We start from the raw sequence: 22,014 nt of genomic DNA, 5'->3' as shown, positions 1-22,014 counted from the left end.
ACTGAAAGCCTTGGTGACAGTGAGTGGGGAAACATGTTAAACTGAGAAAATTATGCCTGAGAGAAAGACTAAGAAGCTGGGACACTGAAAGTAATAATGGCATTTTATTACCCCCAAATTTAAGAATTAATTGAATTTTATTGAAAATGCCCCAAACTGTCATACACCTGAAATACAGATTAGTCATGACCCATTAAGATACTTTTTACCTTGCTTGCCAACAGATGCTGGCAAAAATTCCCTCTTTTACCGAGTTTTGCTCATCAGGAATTGTCAAGCATCCAGCCTCCTTTGTCGTGACCAGCAGGTGTCAACAGAAGTCTCCGTACTCCCAAGGGTTTCAGGTCAGAGGGTTTATGCATGTTTGCAAGTAGTGGGTACGAGTGGGTATATCTACCTGTACAATTAATGCAGTGTGATGTACTCCATCTCAAAGTGCTCTGAAGTTTACTGCTCCCGGGCACAATGTCTACCTATGTGCCCAAAGGCAGCAGCACTTTGAGTTGGGGCAGATCACGCCCAAGCTGGCAGCAGACTCAGGGGGTCAGCCCTGGGCTCCAGGTGATGGTGTCAGGCTGCAGAGGGGCTGGCTGTGGCATGGTGGTGGGCAGGGGTTTGGCCTTCTGTTGCCTGAGCTGACCAGGCATGATTTTTACACTGTTTGCATGAGTGTTTGGATGCAGTTAATTACTCAGCCATAATGTAGTACTGTCCCCAACAATACTATCTTATGGTGGAGGTAATTAGTTTACTGTGCCCTGATACTGGTGCATGTATAAACAGCAGCGCTTTACTGTGCAGCTAATTAGTCAACTCCACCGTAAAGCACATGTATAGATGTACACAGTGACGTGTACCCCAGTTAAATAAGATCATACAGCTTCTTTTTAAGTTACTGGCAGGCTTAAGACTGGATGAACTTTTGGGGAAAAAAATAAAAGCTTGTTCTGATGTTGAAAATTCAACTGCTTGCAAGCTATGGACGTCCTTACAGATGCTCTGTGGGTGGAAGAGGGTACTTTAGAACGGCTCACAGACCCGCTATAATTAAAGAGCCCGCAGTATGTCATGTATCAATGTCCCCACACTTCAAAATGGTGGTAGGGGTGCTTTCACCAAATCTTGTTGAACAAGTTTAATTAAAACACCCCCGCCACCATTTTGAGGTACGGGGACACTAATGCATGAGCTGTGGAGGCTGCCTGACCATGCTAATTAGCATGCTCCAGCAAACTCAATTAATTGAGACTCAAATTATTCAAGTCTGCTCTGACGTGCTGCAATTACAGCACATTGGAGCAGTGTCCCTGCATGTCTACAGGCACCCTAAGATTTCAAAATATTGGCTTAGCTTCCTGTATTGTTTAACACTGCAGACTTTCAAATAAGTAGACCCCTGTCTACTTAGTAGTACTAAGTAGACCCCTGTCTACTTAGCTCACGGCGAGACAAAGAAATTATCATGGCTTGGTCCATGAAATTGGCTCTTCGTATTGGACATTTCCCAGTGGCCCTGCCCCTTGCTGCTGATTGGCAGAGAGTCATATACCATGTAATTTAATACCAAATTCAGCAGAAAGTAAATTATATCATATAATTTATCATATTATAAATCTAAATATTAAATTTAGATCTAAATGTAAATATAATATACATGTATATACAATATGAATTGTAACTTATACCTTCATAATTTTATTATTATATGTACTGTTCTTCAAAAAGATTAGAAATACTAATTAATGCTAACTTTAATAGAAACATTTTCACTTTACTGGCTGGCACCTTCATTTAGTCTACAGCACCAGCAGACAGTAAATCTTAGTCATGTGTTCTAGGGCTGCAGTGATTGATGCGTTGTCTTCGTATTGTGGTAAGCATTAGGACACTTGAAAACAGCCTATTGTAATATGCCAGTGGGTTTTTTTAGGTTGATTTTGTGGGAAATTACAGCCAATGCAATATTTCCTGGCAATTGCGGACAATGCCGTTTTAGATGGTTTCCGTCAAAACTGCAAAACCACGAATTAAGTAGACCCCTACAAACAAATGATGGCTTCCTTGTATTATCCAGGCACAGTGCCTAGTTAGTAAAACCCCACAATGCCTTCCAGCTGCAGACAAGCACATTAGCTCACCTAGTGCAATGTGCCATCCACCTTACCTGAGGATTCATTTCCAGAGTTCATTGGCTCATTAAATCAGCCTGACAGAACTCAATACTCAAATTCGTTGAAAAATGACAGAGACAGAAGTGCCCGCGACTGTTCATCAAAACCAGCCTTTGTTGGGAAGTCTGTGCTAAGCGGTTTTGGAATGGAAAGCATCCACACCAGTCTGTCTTTTCTTGTTAGTTGTAATAGTATTATTGTATTTATTGAGTAGTTTACAGGATGTGGTGAGGAGAGTGACTGAAGAAATTGTAACCTATAATGTCCTGGAGTTGTCTAGAAATGGAGGGGAGAAAGGCAAGGGTAATTTTTTTTTCTTCCTTATACATTAGTTTAGGGGTGCTGGAGTGGCTTCTTTCCCATCAGTAGTTGCAAGAAGCCAGACAGTGTGAAAGGGGAATGGTTTATATTGATAAATCATTATGTTAGGCTAAGTTAATAAAGAGCGTATAATATGAAGTGTTTCTCTTCATTGCCTCCCAAGACTTTCATGGAGCAACAATTGCTTCTAATTTGCTGTGATCTCAAATTTAATGTTACAACTTAACTATAGAAGTGAGGAAGACAGTACAGGTTTGTATCAGCCTTCATATGTTATTGAATATTCTTAATCAACCACTATGCTTTCTCAGGACTTTGTCCAACCTGTTCAGCACAGTCGTATAAACTGTAAGTCAAAGAAGAAGTTTGGCTTGCTTGCCACAATGCAGTATGCTGCACTCCGGCTAAAAAGCTGTGCCATGATGGGTACTTCAGACGTTCAGATTTTGGTCCGGGGCTGGTAGCCTGGATACACACGCTTCCATATTTTACCTGAACTTTCAAGGGAAAACAATTTGTATTGAAAATAACTAGAGTGATCTCTCGTATCGTATGACTACAGGCTCTGTTCCTTTCTCTTTTTGATTATTTCAATTGGTTGTTACAGGCAATCAGATCTAAATCTGTTGCCATCTAATAAAAAAACTCCCCAAACCAGAGTTTAACAACATCATTTAGATTACCCACTCCAAACTTCTAAGAAAAAGGATGGTTGTACATCTGCTGGTATTTTCCTTGGTGTGCTGTCATAAGAGCTGCTGTTCCTTATGATTGCTGAGCTACTGATGCCCAGTTGCTCTCACACTGAACTGGGAGCCATTGGAAACCATAAAGATATGATGCTTGAGATGTGTTTTTTCCCTCCCTGCCATTTAAAGCACAAACCAATTTTGACTCCTTTTACTTGCTTTATGGATGCATATATTCAGACTGAATGTTAATGATGGCTGAAATAGAAAAATGTTGAAGCTGGAGGGAAAAAGAAAAGCTTTGAAACATAGGACTGATCCCTGGATGGTCTCTTGGGATACTTCTTCATTGTTTTCCCAGCTCCCTGAATCTGCAAAATGAAACGGGACATTTCATGCGAAAATATTTTCTGATACAACTTCAAGTGTGGCGTGCTCATGATCTAATTATTCAGGAAATATTGTAAAACCAGCCTCTTGCAGCAAATTTTTGGCGCACATGATATCTGGGTGTTTTGGTCCAGCTGGATGCTGATAATTTAGAAATAGATAAAAATAGAAATGTTTTTTTTTTTTTATTTGAAGTATGTCTTTCCAAACCTAAAGCTGGTTCTGTTTGCATCCTACATGAACAGACAGATAACTTCTTTCTCTCTCCAGTTTGTAAGTGTATATATAACCTAAACTCTTGATCTGTGCATGCAAGTGTGTGTACACATATGTGTAAATGCTGCAATTTGGTTTCTAAATTCATGCCTAGTAACTATTAAAGGTCTTGTGTAGAACTTCAAAACTCAATGAGGAGCCTAAGTCCTCTTTTCAATAGTGACCTATGCGTTTTGGGGCCTAATTTACTTTTACACATGAAACTTGAATTCTGCGGTCACTTGCATGCTTAAAAAAAAAATCTACCCTTGGTTGTGTTATATTACTTATATATAGTATAAAGTGATCGTTCCCTTGCTCTCACTCACTCTTACTCTCTTTCTCTCTTTGAAAGGGTATTCCTCGAATCAAAAAGCTTGGAATCAAAGTGCCAGGCTTGTAGTGCAGCATAGTTTCAGCAGGGTCCCACATGGCTAGAGCACTCCACGGCACACTACACATTTCAGGAATGATGCCCAGGCATATTAAAGCCGTATTTCCTATTGCAATGGTAATTTTTCTTCTTTAAGTTACAGGGATGTGGTAGCCAGAAGGCAGTGTGAGCGGAACATACCTCTGCATTGAAAAAAGCTCTTATATATCTGTCCCTAAAGTCATGGAAATCAATCTAAACCATTGATTTCCATACACCCACCCTTGCAACCCTCCCTATGCAGCCAGTTCTTACTCAAATTTCACGGCTTTAACTCTCATACCATACGATTAGCCCTCATACCAACAAGATGTTAAAATATGTTATGTGGGAGCTCTAGCATATGCTGATTTTTGCTTGAATGAACCGCATTGCTTCAGAGGTAAAGTGATTTCCCTGACAAAATGAATTGGATTTCCATCTCTAATTTCAATAGCTTAATAGCATATAATACAAACTTCCTTTTGAAATTCTGAACTGGTTGCTAACTTGCTACTGGACGTTTGCCAATCCATTGCACCTGCATTACTTCCCTGCTAATATTTCAAAGTGTCAGCTCAAGTGGCCTGAGAACTGCCTGTAGAACTGTTGTAATTGCTGAGATACGCTTAGCGCAACTGTGATAATAAAACACAGAGGGGCAAAAAAGAAAGACAACAGCTGGGATTTATGCTTCCATTTTTTTAAAGGAAAAACTTCATCAGATGAAAAAAAAATAAGCTGAACAGTAATATGTAACCAAGGCAGGGAGATGGGGGCATATCTTATCTAAGAGAAGGTACATTGTCAGTTTGTGCATTCTCAGGATGCATGGAAAAAATGTTCAGGGGCAAGTCTGGCAGTGACAAATGTCACCACATTCCCACTTTTTTCCCCTTTGTCTAAAAGAGATTAAAAAAAAAAAATCCCAGATATTTTCTAGATAGTTGTACCTGGCATCAAAATAACAAGGTGTTTTAACATAGAGATCATTTTATATTAGTTTATTCAGATTTCAGAACTTGGAGGGAAAAAGCAATGATACATCCCAGAAGATATGTGGGCCTTGTTATACCTTGCAGTGTGAGCTGCACAGATGTTTATCAGCTCAGTACTAGCTTGGAGTTTGGAGCAGTTACATCCTTAGTCTAGAAACCTTCTCTAACTGTCCCCCTACCTGCACAATCAGGACTTGCTGCTAGAGGCCTGCTGAGCAGGGGCAGGACCAGGAGCTGTAGCTGTGAGTTAGCACCTGGTGATCCAGGATGGGCATCTATCCCTGCTCTATGGGCAGAGGTATGAGAGATCCTGGGATACTGGATGATTTCAACTTGGGTGGCACATCTATGGAGAGTGGCCATAGTTTAATGGACTAGGAGCTGGGTAGTGCAGATCAGAGATAATCCTGCCCTAAAGTGGCATCACTTTGAGCTGTGTAATGAGTGCCTTAAGCCACTTTAAGATGTTAATATGGAGACAATCCAGAAGTTAAGAGCTCCAAGAGTTGCCCAAAATGACCATGTAAGAAGGCCCTGAGAGAGAGTGACGAGGAGTTCAGAGGATGCTAAGGAATGTCAGGAAAATCTAATGGGGCACGTCCAGACAAGTGCGCATGTGCCTCTTGCAGTGTCCCAAACCAGTTTGAGAGGCTGCAAGAGGCACGCTGGGAACACAAAAAATGTTCCCCGTGCTGCATATTTTCAGCGTAGGCTCAAAATTTGATACCTGGAGATCCAAGTGGCAGAATTTGCCCCATGTCAAAGTGCATGTCCGGTCATGTGCGCTGAGGCAAAAAGCCCCTGCTCAAATTTGTGCTGCTTCTCTTTGAGCTGCTGCAAGAGCACGTGCCTGCATGTGTGGACGTGCCCACGGAGATTGGTGCAGATACAGATTAGCCGTTTCTGATGCTTCCCAGAACCGTCACCGAATTTCAATTGCCATTTTGAGCCCCAAGGTGATGCTTTGTTGTTTCCTCCACTGAAATCTTGTTGTCTTTTGTCCACATAAGTGAAGTGTGCTTGATTCATTGCGTGCGATCCTGCTTTACTGCATGGCGAAGAATGTAATTTGTGAACTTTATCATTTGAGGCATAGCGGGTCTTGGTTTCATCATTTCTGCACTATTTGTGCATACCAAAGAGGAAGTGAGCTTTTATAAGTCTGATCAGGGAACTCAAAGGGTTGAAAGCAGCACGGTTAGTACTGTGTGTATGCTGTGTATATAGCATGTCCATTGAGGATGCATTTTGTCTAGTAGATCTGAGATGAATGTTTTGCTTATTTTGATCTTTAGTTAAGAAGCATTGTTCAGTGAAAGCGAGGTGTTTTCCAAGTTTACTGATGCAAATATTTGTTAGTGAAAGCTTAGAAGAGTGTGTTTCTAAAGCTATCTATATGCTAGCCTGTTGTTTCTCTGGCTTAATAGGTGCTCCAGAAGCACGACTTATTCATCATCCTAGAACCAAGCAGGGATTCAAAACGTTGTCCAATTACTCACAGTAATAAAATTGCATATTCTGCCTAAATCTCAGCTTTAAATCTGCAAGAGTGGCTAGAACAAGATGAACCATCCATTCATTTTTACTTTCCACAGGTTATTTATATGTGGACTAATTGGTCATCTTCCGTCCTTAGCACCTGCTTGTGTCTAGATGGCAATATTCTGCAGTCTGTAAAAACTGACAACTTGTATTCCCCTTGCCTTTATTCAAATCTATGTTAATGGTAAGAAAACATAGCTTACAAGCTTCAAACCAATGAGCCCTTGAAGTAAAGAGAATGTAAGTTATGTTTATATCAGGCTGCAATTGCAAATCACTTCTCAAAACACATGCATTGGAATTCATAGCTAATTAGTAGAAATATTCTCATTAATTAGCCATTAGAGCACAAACTACAGTATAGTTTACATCGCTACAATAGATCCATTATTCTAATGTCTCAAGCACAAAAATACTGGTTCCCTGAAAATTATAAACAGATGGCACCATTTTTGGAGATCATGAACACCTGCAGCTCCCGTTGGCAGTTGTGTGTGAAAGGCTTGTCAGAGATTTGCTTTCTGGTTGAAAATGAATATTAAGCCATGTTTTCTGGTGATAGGTGTGAATGTAGGGGTAGAGCATGACTCCTGGTGCAAATCCAGCATCAATACGTCCACTGCCTGCATCTCGAGGGGTGTAGAGAAATCCATGCTTGGTTTTCACTGGATTTTGCTAGCTGCCTCCCAGTGTTTAGACCTAACCCCGTTGTGCCCCTAATTCTTCACTGGTAAGAACATAACTTCTTCTGCAGAAGCACTGTTGGACCAAGTGATATCAAAGTGGTTTCTGAATTTTAATGAGTTGTTTGTCACCCAGCCTTATCTCAGGAGGTGAGGAATATAATCAAATACAGGGGAAATTGAGGCACAAAATAGTTAAGTGACTTGTCTAATTTTCATAAGACTAAATGGCTTATATTTCATTTACTTTGTCATTATTAACCTTATATTTAAAAAAAAAAAATCCTTTGTTGGATGCCGGACAAAAGTGGAGTAAAAAATCGCTGCTAAAGCCTCCAGTCTATAAAGTGAAAACCTGTCATGACTGATGTTGCCTTGAAACCGTAACCTCATTTTAATCAATATTTCCAACATAAACTATAAAATGTAGTAATGTGATGTGAAAAAGTCTGGGGAAAAATAACTTGGTGTCTGCTTTTAGCAAAATATAGATGAGGATGATTTAACATGCTTCAAGCATTTTACCAATGTGTTATTCACTTTAGTTTTTTCTGTACATTGTTTTTTAGTAAGTGCTACATAAATGCTGTTGATGAAATTCCACAGCAATGGGAAGTATATGTGCGTAGAGGAATTCAAATCCTCCTCCCTCCACCCCCAATCACTCCTACTTCCATCCCCATCTTCAGTTCAGTCCTCTATTTTTTTGGAATCCCTGACTTTCATTTCTTTAATTGGAAATGTTGAATGTTCAAGGAATGCTAGATTAGACCATAATCCTCAACAGAAAATACAAGTATCTCCAATTTATAGGGCAAAAGGGACCATGTGTTCATTTGTTTAGGGGTAGGTGATAGACTTGCAAAAAACTTTTTTTTTAATCATAAGTTAAGAAAAAAATCAGGTGACTGCAAACATGGAGGGCGTATGTCTCAATCCCCTCATTCAATACACCAAGATATTTTTCAACTAAAGCATGCAAACAAACAAAGCATCGGCAAGACATTAAAATCAAATAAATGAATGGAGAAATAGAAAGGTTTTTTCTGACTGGAAACATTTATGTGAACAAATTTATGCGTAGGTTCAGATTTTTGTAGAGAAATCAGTGTGAAAGTGTATGGTCACCGAAAACCGATTTTTTTTTTTTTTTTTTTTTTTTTCAGAATCCTATGGAAATAGAAGGGTTCCCAGAGAAACTTGTTTTGCAAAGATGATGTCATTTCCCATACTTTGCACACGTTTGTTGCTCTACTGTTACCAAAGTATATTGCTTTAATCACAAAACCATAATAAAATAGGGCTGGAAGAAAAATGAGAAAGCTGTATAGCCCAACCTGGGCTATATCCCCCCCCTGACTAAATGTTTGTCTAACTTGAGCTTACAAACTTTCAGTGATGGGAATTTTGCAGGCTTTCCAGGTAATCTATTCCAGTGATTAACTAGTTGATCTAGAAAGTTCTACGTAATATCTAAATTAAATTTCTCTTGTTGAAATTTAACCCATAATTTCTTGTTCTGTCTCCTTAGACACAGATACTGTCATATTCCTTTTTATAACAACCTTTTGTGCATTTGAAGACAATTAGCCAATACTCTCTCTGTCTTCTCCAGACTTTTGTTCCAACCTTTTCTTACAAGTCATCTTTCCTAGACCTTTGATCATTTTTATTGCTCTCCATTGGAGACTTTCCAGGCTGTGTGTATTACTTCAAGTTGGGTGCCCACAACTGGACATGTTGCTTCAGGTGAGGCTTTACCTGTGTTGAACAATTATCTTTGAGACCTGTTCAATATTGCAGGGTAGACCTGGTTTCTAAAAATACATTTTCATTTTCATTAGGTCAAAAATCTATTTATAAACTACTGAACCAAAAGGATGAAAAGTCTATGTTGTCATTTAAAAATTTCAATTCATAAAATTATTTCCCTTGGTTTTCCCTCACTACTTTAGTCTGAATGAGTGTGTTTGTGACAGTGCTGCTTCATCAACATTGTAGACATAACTCAAGCTAGTTTGGTCCACTTTTCAGAAGAGAACCAGGTCCATGCATTCAGATATGAATACATAAGCATGCAACTGCATGTGCAAAACTTTGTATACTGCCTTTCATTGGATGCGCAAGTCATAGTCACTGTATAAGGAAGTAGCATGGTGCAGTTAAACATATGGAGCACTCTGTACAAGAAATAAATTAGCAAAATCTGCACACAAATGTGTATTTAGTTAGTTTTAAGACTTACAATACAGAAAATCATGAATCACTATGTTAAAAAGTTAAGTAATAAAATAAATACGTAATGGGCATATGATATAGATATAATATATACATATTATATAGGTTTCCCATGGCATAAGTATTTTATTGTATGTGTTTTTGTGCAGTAATTCTGTATTTATCTTGCCTCTACGATGCTGCTGTTATCTCAGGAATTGCAGGGATTCATGTCCAGCATGATCAAAATTGATGCCATAGCCTAATCCGTCAATAAAGGAAATGCAACATATCAGGACTGAAATTACTGACCTTTAGATGCTATACAGAATGGTATGGAAGTGTCATTATCTGTGCTGATCATTTTGCTGGTTAGGTTTGAACACTTAAACATCTCTTGACACCATTTGTAAAGAAGACAAAATAGGCCCGTGGTGCCCTTGTCAATATTTTCTCTGCCAGGCACTACCAATAAATTGGTACTGCTAATATTCATTACTGAATCCTGAAAGATTGCTACCCACTCAGTAGTAGCCACCACTGCCTGCAAGCTATCCCTGTGAGTTCAGGTCTGTAATTTATTCCTTCTGAAGTAATCTATTACAGTTTAATGTAATGGAGTACAGCATCTCCAGCAGCAGATGTCCCTCTGGCAGCCAGACCACACACAAATTATGGAATATATTTAGAGCAATCATATGTGACATACAGTGTATCAGAGGAATGATGTCCTTTCTCTTTCTGTCCGTCATTTATCTCTATGCTATCTAGCTACCGTTTGTTTCATCTGTCAGTAAAATTCAATCAAAGGAAATTGCTCATCAGCTCTTTCCAAACCCATTTCTATTACATATGTCTGTGCTTGTATATGACAGTTTGCACTGCATGGTGATAATTTGTCAAAGGAGAGTCAATTAAATTTACACTATATAGGAATTACAGAGCATCCAAAGATTCTTACAAGTTTTGAATAAGCACTGCAAGGTATGGATGCCTATTGGAAACAGCTAATTACCTTGGCTAGCAACCCAGGGCTTCCACAACACCATAGTGCTTCTGCGAGTATGAAGGACTTCAGCAGTTTCTAAAATCACCATATCATAAAAAACTCCCTTGGGTTTTTTTTGGGGGGAGGGAGAGGAAAGGGGGGTGCTGGTAGGTAAAGTAGCCCCTGGCTCAAGATGGTACAATATAAGGCCTGTTTTAATTTGCACTGGTGAAAAATTAATGCTGATAGTTCTGCCCTCTCAAACTGCTTTAATGGCACCAGCCACCTGTGAACATCTCTTGGCACCTGTCATTATTCTGCTTTGGTTGTAGACCCCTGTAAGTGAAATTAAAATCCATCCCTATGGGACGGCAGACTATCTTCTGATTACATAGTGTAGCGTTTCTGAAGTGAAGGACACAAAGAAAAAACACATGGAAGAAAGGGATATTTAGGTGATGGGAGACGTATCAGGAATACAACCATTCAGTCATAATTGTAAAAAGTCATTTTTCAGCTAAGAATCTTTGAGGCATTGTGACATAAGGGTAACAAAGCTGTGAAGCAGGTGGTGGAATTAATTTTGAGAAAAATAACATAAAACACTGCATCACAAAGTAAAGCCTTGACAATCTGTTGAGTAACTTAATCTTAAAAAAAATCTCTGCAGTATCCCTAAGTCTGCCATGTAAGCAAACAATAGTGTGCCTAATTTACATCAGTTGTTTGGTTACAGGTGTTGAGAAGATTTAATGGATCTTTAAACTGTCCAAATGCCCTCAACAGCAATCCAACAGCTGTAGCTAGTTATTTGTCTCCAGCATCAGACGCCAGCCTAAATCACTCTGGGGAAAAAAACAAATGCACTTTATTTTAGGAGCATGAATTTTTTTGTTTCTTTTCCTTAGTGGCTAAGGCCTGAGCACAAATTTCCCACATCACCCCGTGCCCCCCTGAAATACTTCAGTGTCACAAGTGCCATACTGTTGACTGACGGAGAAGATGGCAGGGCAAAGTAGACAAGAACAATTAATGCCTCTTTTAAACAGTGTGCAGCTTTCCTAGTGTTGCAATTCACCAGTTGTGTGCATGTGTGTTTGTGTATTTAGGTTCAAAGTTGTGCCCTTCAAGTACTGGAACAAGGATTTTGTCATAATCGTTGCCAATAAATCCACATACAAATAAATGCAAATATAAGAGAGGGGTGGGGAGGGGCGGAATAAGCATATCTTAAATCATTAAAACCTTATCCACACTTTTTAAAAAGTGATTTTTCTTTTATATTTTCTGCAGCCCCTTCTACAATCCAGGCAGGAAAATTTCACTGGAAGTCGAGAAAACTTGTAAAATTGACATGTTCTTCCAACTCCCGTTGATATCCATGAGACTGTTGACAAAATGTATTAGCTTAAAATGCCAGAATAGTATAAAATCCCCGTGGAAGAGAAATATCAGATTCTGTCCACCTGAGATTTAAAATGCTCAGATTCCTGAAGCAAAGATCTGCTCTTGACCTCGTTATGTTGTTGCACTCTTTTGGTCAGGTTCATACTATAGGACAGTTTTCATCTTGGAAACAGAGAGAAATGGAAATGGAAAGAAAGGGAATGGGGGTCTGTAACAACATGAAGTTTATGCATCTTCAAATGAGCAATCACCCATTTGTTTTAATGAATGTAAAATAAATCACACACAATCTTTCATGCCTCATCATCTTATTTATAACAGTTTGCGCTTTATTATGACAGATTTTATGATAGTTTGTGATGACCAGTCGAGGGGAAAAAAGGTTTAATGCACTGACATCTGATTTTATTATCTCTAGTACCTATTCATTTTCCAGAAACATTTATTTGAATCAGTGCCAGTTTTAGGTAGAGTGCTTTGAAAACTAGACCATGACAGGATCAAGAGTTAATCTAGTAAATCAGTAAGGGAATGAAAAGACAAATCACAAATAGAATTGCCTCATTTAGCATCTTCTGTAGATTGCTAATATGGACAATTCCACTAAGCAACACACCGTGGACAAGTGAAAGGTGATCTATTCTTACCTACTGTTAAGTGATTGTCAATAAGCACAAGATAGCTAGCACTGCACAAATAGATTTTCCATGGTTACATCATTTATGCTTCATTGTAATACAGTATACAGGTTAAATAATCTTGCCTAGTGCAAGTGTGTGATTCCAGCCCCAGCATTAGGAAGCACATTTAAATAAAGTTCTCTGAGAACTTTTGATGTCGGAGCATTGTGCGGCATTGTGACTGCTTTCGACATCTCCTGAAGTCTGGGTGTTCCCCCTCTTGTGGGATAAGAGCCCTGCAAGTGCCAGCTATTCATATTCAATGCAACGGCTCACTCTCTTGTTCCCATTTCAGTCTGAATTTTCTCTGCAATGCCAGTTTGTGCACCATTGAGTCCTTTTGGATATAATGCTGAGCTTACTAAAATGCATGTCATGTTCTCCTTACGGTGGCTATAGTGCACAGAGTATGTCAGCTCTAATGGCACTAGACAAATATGAGTGTTTCTATGGTTATCACCACTTATTATTAGCGTTAATGAAATTGTTCTTGTACCCCAAGAGAAGACTGCGTGCTAATCTCCTGCATGTTGGAAAAGAAACAGGTTCATCAGGGGACACTAACTTACGCATACACCATAAAACCAGGAACAGTCAGATAATAAAATTAAATGCAAGAATGAGACAAGAATTAATCTCCTTTGGGGCAAGAAGATTGTAATGCAGTTAGCAAATACTCAAAGTGACCCTCCGTGGAATTTTCAAAGCTAGTTTAAATAGTTTGGATGTCCAGCTTTTGGTTCTTAATATGTAAGGATGGGACAGGACATTTGTGATTTAATCTTGAGGACACAAATTGACATGCAAAATAGGCTTTCTTTGCTAATATTAATAAGTCAATCCTGGACTCATGGTCTTGGTAAGGTGTCTGAGAGTGGGTTTGAGCTATGACACAATAGACATTTTGCAAGATGGAAAAAATATCGTACACACTCCTAAGGGTAGGATTAAAAAAAATTATAAAAACAAAACCAAACATTTGTAATTGGCTTCTCATCCCTCTGAAATGTTATATCTAAGCTGTTAATGACTTCAGTGTCATCAAAGTTAGCCCAGTATTAAGTGTTTTTTAGAGCTGATGTTCATTAATAGTGTCGTATAGTAAGACATACCTGTCGACTGAGGATGGAGTTTGCATATCTCAGTGTGGTTTTGGAGGAATCGGCTGTTTGCTGTAAGGGTGATTTTGCTCAACCTGAAAAGGAGATCATTATGGAGCTCAGAAGTCTGTCACCATATTTATACCCTATAAATTTTGGGCAGGGAGGCGTATGAATCGAGGTAGCTGTTGTCTTCTTACCTGTTGACTTCTGTCATCTGTATTCATGTCATTAATAAGAAATGCACATGAACAATCTTTACTTGGTTTTTCTTTTCTTTTCAGGGCAATAGAGATACAGTAGCCTTCTAGACAGAAGTAATTTGGTTTTCTTTCTTCTTGAAGATCTAAAATGGACAGGTTTTGTGAGTCTCTGGATACCAGTTGTACACTATGCATAAAATCTCAAACCTGAAATGTTTAACATAGTATCTTCACCACATAAATGAGTCTTGATATAAAATGTTATGCCTAAGTCTTTATTAACTGCCCATTTTTTCAATATATTAAATAGCCAAAGGTCACAAAGTAACCTTTTCTTGCTGGGTACATACTAAAGGAAGAGTACCACATGAAAAGAAACACTTTAATATTAGTTCTTCATGTAAACACCACAGCAAGCTATCTGGCAGTCGTTTTATTATGCCTTGCTTATTGTCAAAATAGAATCCCCTTCCACAACTCTAATGTATGGCAATAAATGAAATGGCTACACATCTGTCTAGAGAGAGAAATTTTACTAGCACCTTTACAGTGTAAATGAGAGTGTAGATTGGCTACTCACAATTTTACTACCCATGTCAACTACCCATTCTCTAAAGCTGTCTATATTTTAGATTGCACAAAGGTAAAAATACTTCCAGATATTGCTAGATCAGATGCAGCAGTACAAGTAATAATATTTCAAACCTGTTGAATTTTTATAACAGGGTAAGGAGCCTGCTAATTTGCATATCTGCTTTTGCCTCCAGCTGGACTGAATGTCATGGTTGTTATCCATCGGTGGGTTGGCTTTTGTGCTTTAAGCAATTTAATACAGTGTTAACTGACCGAGTTTTAATGTTGTATGGTATGTAATATAAACTCTTCTCCCTGGGATTTCTGTGAACAGCTTGGCCCAGGTACAGATGTGACACTTAATGTGGTTTAAGTGCTCAGAAAGCAGTTTAAAGCCATAACAGAACAGGCATTCATGACACATAAAAGAGGTTTTAAAATGGCATACCTACTCTAAGTTAACCCTGGATGGATGTGTACTAACCTAAAGCACTTTTTGTTAGAGCACTTTATCAAACATCTGTGCCAGATCCCATCGAGGATTAACTTTGAATGCAGTTGCTGCTATCCCAAGCATTGAACAGCCACTGACCAGTGAATGTCTGTCCAGTTCGCTCCTGCTCTAACTTATAGTGCTTTAAGTAAAGCTTGGTAAAGTAGAGCAGTTCCACCAGGGACTTTTTGAACAGCTGTACTTAGCTTTGTCCTCCTTCCTCCCTCCCTGTGTGTAGTGCTAATTTGAAGTGAATGAAGAACTGGAATTGTCATGGTGCTGTTTGGGAGGATATTAGGGCTGTGAGAAGCTTTGGATGCTGATTCAATTCAGAGGAGATTCAGGCCAATTAAGTGGCCAAATCTCCAAATCCGAATCGAATCAGGGGACCGATTTTCCTCTACCTTGGGAGGAAAAACCTGCAGCATGCTTATAGGCTCGGCAGTGCTATGCTGGCTAGCACTACAGATGAAAGGGACTTGGGGGTCATGATTGACCACAAGATGAACATGAGCCTTCAATGTGATGCTGTGGCTAGTAAAGCAAGTAAAATGCTGGCTTGCATCCATAGATGCTTCTCGAGCAAATCCTGGGACATCATTCTCCACCTGTACTCGGCCTTGGTGAGGCTGCAGCTGGAGTACTGCATCCAGTTTTGGGCTTCACAATTCAAAAAGGATGTGGAAAAGCTTGAGAGAGTGCAGAGGAGAGCCATGCGCATGATCTAAGGTCAGGAAAACAGACCTTGTGATGAGAGGCTGAGCCATGGGACTCTTCAGCCTGGAAAAGCGTAGGCTCAGGGGTGATCTGGTGGCCACCTATAGGTTTATCAGGGGTGTTCACCAGGATCTGGGGGAACATCTGTTAACCAGACCACCCCAAGGGGTGACAAGGTCGAATGGTCACAAACTCCACCACAACCAATTCAGGCTGGACATAAGGAAGAACTTCTTTACTGTCCGAGCCTCCAAGGTTTGGAATAGATTGCCGCCGGAGGTAGTTCAAGCACCCACTTTGAACGCCTTCAAGATGCATTTGGATGCTTATCTTGCTGGGATCTTATGATCCCTGCTAAGTTCCTGCCCCTGGGGCAGGGGGCTGGATTCGATCATCCTCCGGGGTCCCTTCCAGCCTGAATGTCTATGAAATCTATGAAATAAAGTATCCAAATCAATTAAAAGCTCTCTGAATCTTCGGAAAAGATTTGGAGAGCTTTGGTGATTCAAGCAGTCCCCGGTGGCTGCAGCAGGGAGCTGCAGCCAGATTTGGAGCTGGTAAGTAGGGGGTGAGGGGGCTGGAGGGGACCATGGGGGGATCCCTGCTAGGCCCCATCCCCTGCCTGCTCCCCCAGCCTCTCCCCCCCACCCCGACTTCCACCCACTCCCCCAGCCCTCCCATGGCTGCCCTGCCGGCCCCAGATCCCAGTTGTTTAAATAAAAGCCCCCATTCACCAGTTTGCACAGGCCTAGTGGATAGCGCAGACAACCATGTCAGAGCAAGTAACCTATTGTGAGTAAGGCTGTAATAGTGTTACATCAAATACAAGGTCACAAGTGCCTCTCAGAATTAAAACAAACAAACAAAAAAAAGCCTTGGGTTGTCATCATCCAAATTCCAAAATATTCTTATTGTTCTGACTCTCTTTTGGGAAGTTCCCTTTATTTCTTTCCCCACTTGCTTTTTCTCAGAAACAATACTAGCTCTTCACATGGAACTGACAGCTCTGTATAGTAAAAACATGTAAAGTTATAACTGTAGTAATACTGTAGATACTGCGGGTACATGACAGACGGGTGAAAAATGATTGAACTGTCCTTTAGAACAAATTGTCAAATCCTGTTTGAAGCAAAAATGCGATTGTAGCTTTTTCATATGTTAACCGGTAAAGGTTAGTATGTGAAAATTGTATGTGTTGTTTTTACAGCTTGTATGTGTGAAAAGCAAAGCATGATAACAGATTAATGGATTACAGATTTAAAATAACTGTGCAAATACTAATTATTACAAAAAAAAAAAATATCCCTGTGCTTGCTTAATTTGCTTTGAGTTGCCTATAACTTGTGATGAATAAACCAAATCACAGCTCATCTGTTATACAGTACATTTTCCTTGACCTTTAAGAAGCCTTAATACCGGCCAGGAAAACAAGAGTTTGAAACTTCCACTGTGTTCTTTCATACCTTGAATACTTGCAGAATGTAAATCAGAATGCTAAAATTAAAATGAAGGGCAACGGAGATGTCTGGAATCTAGAAAAAAGGAACAGCAAATGTCTTTGTGAATCAGTATTTTTGTTAATCTTGGCCTTATATATTTTCTCACTGCCTTTACTGCTCATTTCCTTCAAGTCAAATTGTACAGAATAATAGTAAAAGATGAACCTGCTTCTAAAAATTGTGATGCATCAGAGTTTATACTTATCCTGTCTTTGTGAGAGAGAGAGAGAGGGAGAACCCATCCCTTGAAATGGGACTGTAGAGTTTGTAGGGACCAATGATGCATTTTTCTGCAGGATTTGCAAAGTGCCTCCGAAGTTGTTCTCAACACCTGTTGTTGTGACTGTCTATGATTCTTCTATATGAAATCATGTTTCAATTTGCAATTCCCAGCTGGGAATGGGCATGCAGCCATGTGTGTGTGGATGTGTTCACGTCTGTATGTTAGAGAGAAATGGTATAAGAAGTTCCTAAATCTGCAGTTCTATGCTCGTGTGAAATAGCTCAGCATTCTTGCCTGCTGTTGATTCTTGCAATAGAAGAGCAGAAAACATCTGGATGCATTCAAGGGAAGTGCCATCTAGTAGTCATCATACAAGAGAATTCTTTAGTAATGTAAAAATAGGGCATCAGGAGAAAAGGCACACTCTTAGGGGGAATTACTGATAAAGAGATGGTCCAGCAAGCACTGTAACTCTGAGGGAGGGAAGATGGAAGACAGTGGGATAATAAATTTGGATTAGAAGAGGAGTAACTTGAAGCAGTATGTACATGCAGTATTTAGTTACATGAAGTGAATGTTGTCCTTCAGTTTTGCAGGGCTAAAACATTTTGCAGGGCTAAAAAAAGTTTTTCAGGGCTTAAGAATTTAATGTTAGTGTGAACCAGGGTGGTAACCTGTGTTCTCACAGATTCTGTTCTCCAAAAAGTAGTTCTGGATAGGATAATCTCATAGTTACTAATGTACTTTTTATGCATGGTAGAGGGCCAAGAATGTACTTTGAATGCAGAGGAAAACAATAGGACATTTCTTTATTGCTTTCAAACACAATTCAGATTCTCCTAGGAGGAACTCCATAGTAAATTAGCAAAGACAGCCAAAGACAAATGAACCTCTACTTGCAAAGCAGATGCATTGTATGAATAAGATGAAAACATCCCTTGAGTAACCACAGCTACATGTATGGCAATCATTATATGAGACACTAAGAGCAATGTAGAAGGAACTTCAGATTTCCTTCCCATCTTTTCAGTCACATACAAAACTGCTTGCATACAAAAGTCATATATATTCCAGTCAGGTATGGGCATTGTCCACAAAAACGATTCTTTAGGTGTCAGGCCAGGGCAAGTGAATGACATAACCTTTGTAGAATTTCTCCCTCTGTTACTTGCAATTACTTTATGACTAAAGGAACCTGAACACAAACTAAAAACAGGGTTTTTTGCCAGCCAGTCAGTGAATCAAGCAATGCTTGAAAATATCTAAAGGGAGCCTGTATTATTAACCCTATCTCATAAGCAGCCTGCTCTTCTATGTGTTCAGTGTACTGGAGTTCAGGAGTTGAAATTCTGAAGACCATATGAAATGGAACATGCATCTTTAAATGCATAGGGTTTTTGTTGTTGTTCAGTATTAAAATTGAAAAATATTTGTATGTACAGTGATTAATATGGATTCCTTAGGGGCCCTTTACACATTACATCTATTACTCTTTTATGTAGGGCACCCCCTTGGCTACATCACAGGATCTTCCATCTCCCAGCCATGGGGTGTATGACGAGCCCCTGTGTCTGGGAGCCTCGTCGTCTAAGGGGAGTCCCAGCTATGGGAACTTGCTTCTAGCCTGTACAGGGGGAGCCTAGGATCAGGCTCCCCATTCACCAGTAATTAGACATGATGGGATCTGATTCACGATCCCACAGTCATGCCTCTTGGCAGGAGGTGCAATTGTGCACTACATCCCATTGCACCTTTACCTGCACGTGCAGAGGGGCCTGTAGAATCGCATAAACAGCCACGGTGATACTAGTGTTTATGTGGGCATTTACTGGGGTTATGCATAAAATCTTAGTAAACACGGGGTCCATTTAGGCATAAATATATGTACGTACTTATTCTAAGCACCATTGGATACAAACAATTTAAAAATCCAGGCACTTGTGTTTTGGGGGGTTTTTTTGTAACTACAACATTCAATAATGTGAGACTGTTTTAGATGATTTCAGTGTCTTTTGAACTCATTAGTAAAATGGCAGTTCCTCAATGAGTCTCGTGTCTAATCTGAGTAGTCAGAAATTGCTAAAACTCTATTCACAGCTCAGGATCTCCCCCCACTAAACTTTGTTTAGATTAGCCAGGAGCTGGAGTTTTTATGATCCTTTTCCAGAGTTCTCAGTATTTTTTCCACAAAAGATGAAAAGCTAAATCTTCCTACAACTCCCAGTGAAATAAAGTATATTAGTCCATCACTTAAATTAATTTAGGGCTAGATCACGAACTTACAAAGCCACTGATGAGAGAATTTATTCAGAAACATGAATTAAACTGTCAAGGTACCTAAGCCCATGTTACTGTGATATGCAAATCTCAAGTGCAAATCACACTTGAGGTAAGGCCGCAGTTTGGGCAGGCTAGTGCCGTAACAACTAATTGCTTCAGAAAGGCATGAGCTTTGGCAGGAAGCAATATATTTCATCAAATGTAGATGATATAACATAGGGTATGAAGTATTAAATATGTCTATTGTATAGAGGAAAAACTAAGGCCCACAGACGTGATGGGCCTGTGGTTGAGCTCAGAAGTGAGACCCACTTGTGCTTTTTCCTCAAAATCTTCTTTCTTTCTTCATTAGTCTGATTGTGATCTGTGTTTAAAAAAAAAAAAAGAGACATCACTTTACTCAGTTGATCATCTTTCTATGTGTATTCACTTGGATCTTCCAAAACCTCCCTATCTTCTACTGATTAAAAATACATTCCTGTTTCAAAAAGGATGTTATCTGTTTTGTGTGTATGATGCGCGCCTATCAACACTGGACCCATGATTCTGGGCCCTGATGTAGTTCTAGGGACAAACTTGAGGATCTATACCTGTATCCTAGCTGACTTACAAAGTAGTCAAGTCTGTACCCACCATAAAGGCATTGGCACAAAAATGAGGGAGAATGTATGGGAGCCTTCAGCCACTTTTTCACCATTTCTATAAATTAACAGCAGTTACAGAATAGGTCAGTAATGAGAAAAGAAAACAGACACTTATAAATTTCTGTATTACTTGCAGACCCTAAAGTAAGAAATGTATCGGTCCTTTGCTGTGCTCTGTTTATGACATCAGCAGTGATTGCAAGAGATGCCCTAGGCCTTTCAGTTCAGCGCCAGCTTAAACTTACTGCACAGTAAATTACTGCTCAGTAAGCGGGAATAGGCTAGCATCTACATGTGTAGGCATTAAAGTGCATTAATGCTGTGTGTAGACTGATTTGGGACTGAAGTCCCAAGTCAGTCTGCATACACAATGTTACTGCACAGTAAGGTATCTACACGTGCATTACTGCACAGTAACTAATCAGGCACAGATTTGATACTTGCATGATGCAGGTATCAAATTTACTCTAAAGTTGGCATAAGTCACCATATTACTGTGCAGTATGGCTGTGTGTATTTAGACGCGCCCATACTATGCAGTAATTTTAGTTACTGCACAGTAAATGTGCATGTAAACGCACCCTGTGTGTGTATGTATGCCATGGGAGAGTTTGTGCATGTGTCCCTGTGCACACTTATGCACACACACATTTTATTATTAAGGTTGTATTCATGCTGGCTGAGGTTTTGTTCGCAAAGAGTGCGCTGGTATAGAAATCAGTGGCATTCTTCTGACTTTACCAGCTGAAGATTTGTTTCTTTACTCTATTTACAGCCATTCAAATTTAATAAAATCCCTTGTAATTAAGTTTTAAATTAATTGATTTGTTAATTCTATTATTGTCTTTCCGCATGTACTTATTAGCGGTGAGATAAGGCCCCTCATGATGGTATTTCATTGCAGTTAGTGTAAACACTGAAACTGTGTTAATTGTATTAATGCATACACTGCTTAGTATAGTTGAAGTTGGATGTTCCAGGCAAATTACAATACAGCTTGAAAAACATCAGTGAATTGTTGTTTTTTGTTTTCCTTTGGTAGTGTAAAACTTTTAGCATGCATTGTTATTTATTAACCTTACTAATGTAATTCACTTAAAACCAACTTTCGCTGTTAATGCAATTAACTACCATACAACTAGCAGTAGGCATTTTGACATGAGGAATGGCTACTGTTAAATTGGCTCAGGGATTCCAAGAATAAGAACATATCATGCGCTTTCCTACGGGAAAATATTGTAGCCTACAAAAGAATTCATCAGGGGAGGCAGAAAATCGGAAAATTCACTTGCAGCCTCTCATTTGCCAAAGCAGCAGGAATCACAAGTAATATCGCTTCATTGTCTGCCAAGTTAGCTAGGAGCGAGCGCAAGAGAGAGAGACTGCAATCCATGGATATCTTGGTGTGTCAGGGTAGGATACAAGTGTGAGAATGTCTGTTATTAAAGAGAGGTTTTCATGGATCCAGAAGTTGTTTAATATTAGGTATACAAAATATTTATGCTGACAGAAGACATTTAAAGTCCCCG

At 39.4% G+C, this 22,014-nt stretch overlaps 1 long non-coding RNA gene across 6 annotated transcripts in view; it reads left to right on the top strand.

The window, feature by feature from the left end:
• The window catches only part of LOC132252418 (uncharacterized), a 275,583-nt gene that overhangs the window by 161,149 nt on the left and 92,420 nt on the right, over window positions 1-22,014 (top strand). The window lies entirely within an intron of this gene.

Source organism: Alligator mississippiensis, chromosome 9, assembly GCF_030867095.1.
Source record: "Alligator mississippiensis isolate rAllMis1 chromosome 9, rAllMis1, whole genome shotgun sequence".
Lineage (NCBI taxonomy): Eukaryota > Metazoa > Chordata > Crocodylia > Alligatoridae > Alligator > Alligator mississippiensis.
This window is presented reverse-complemented; position numbering and strand designations above follow the sequence as displayed.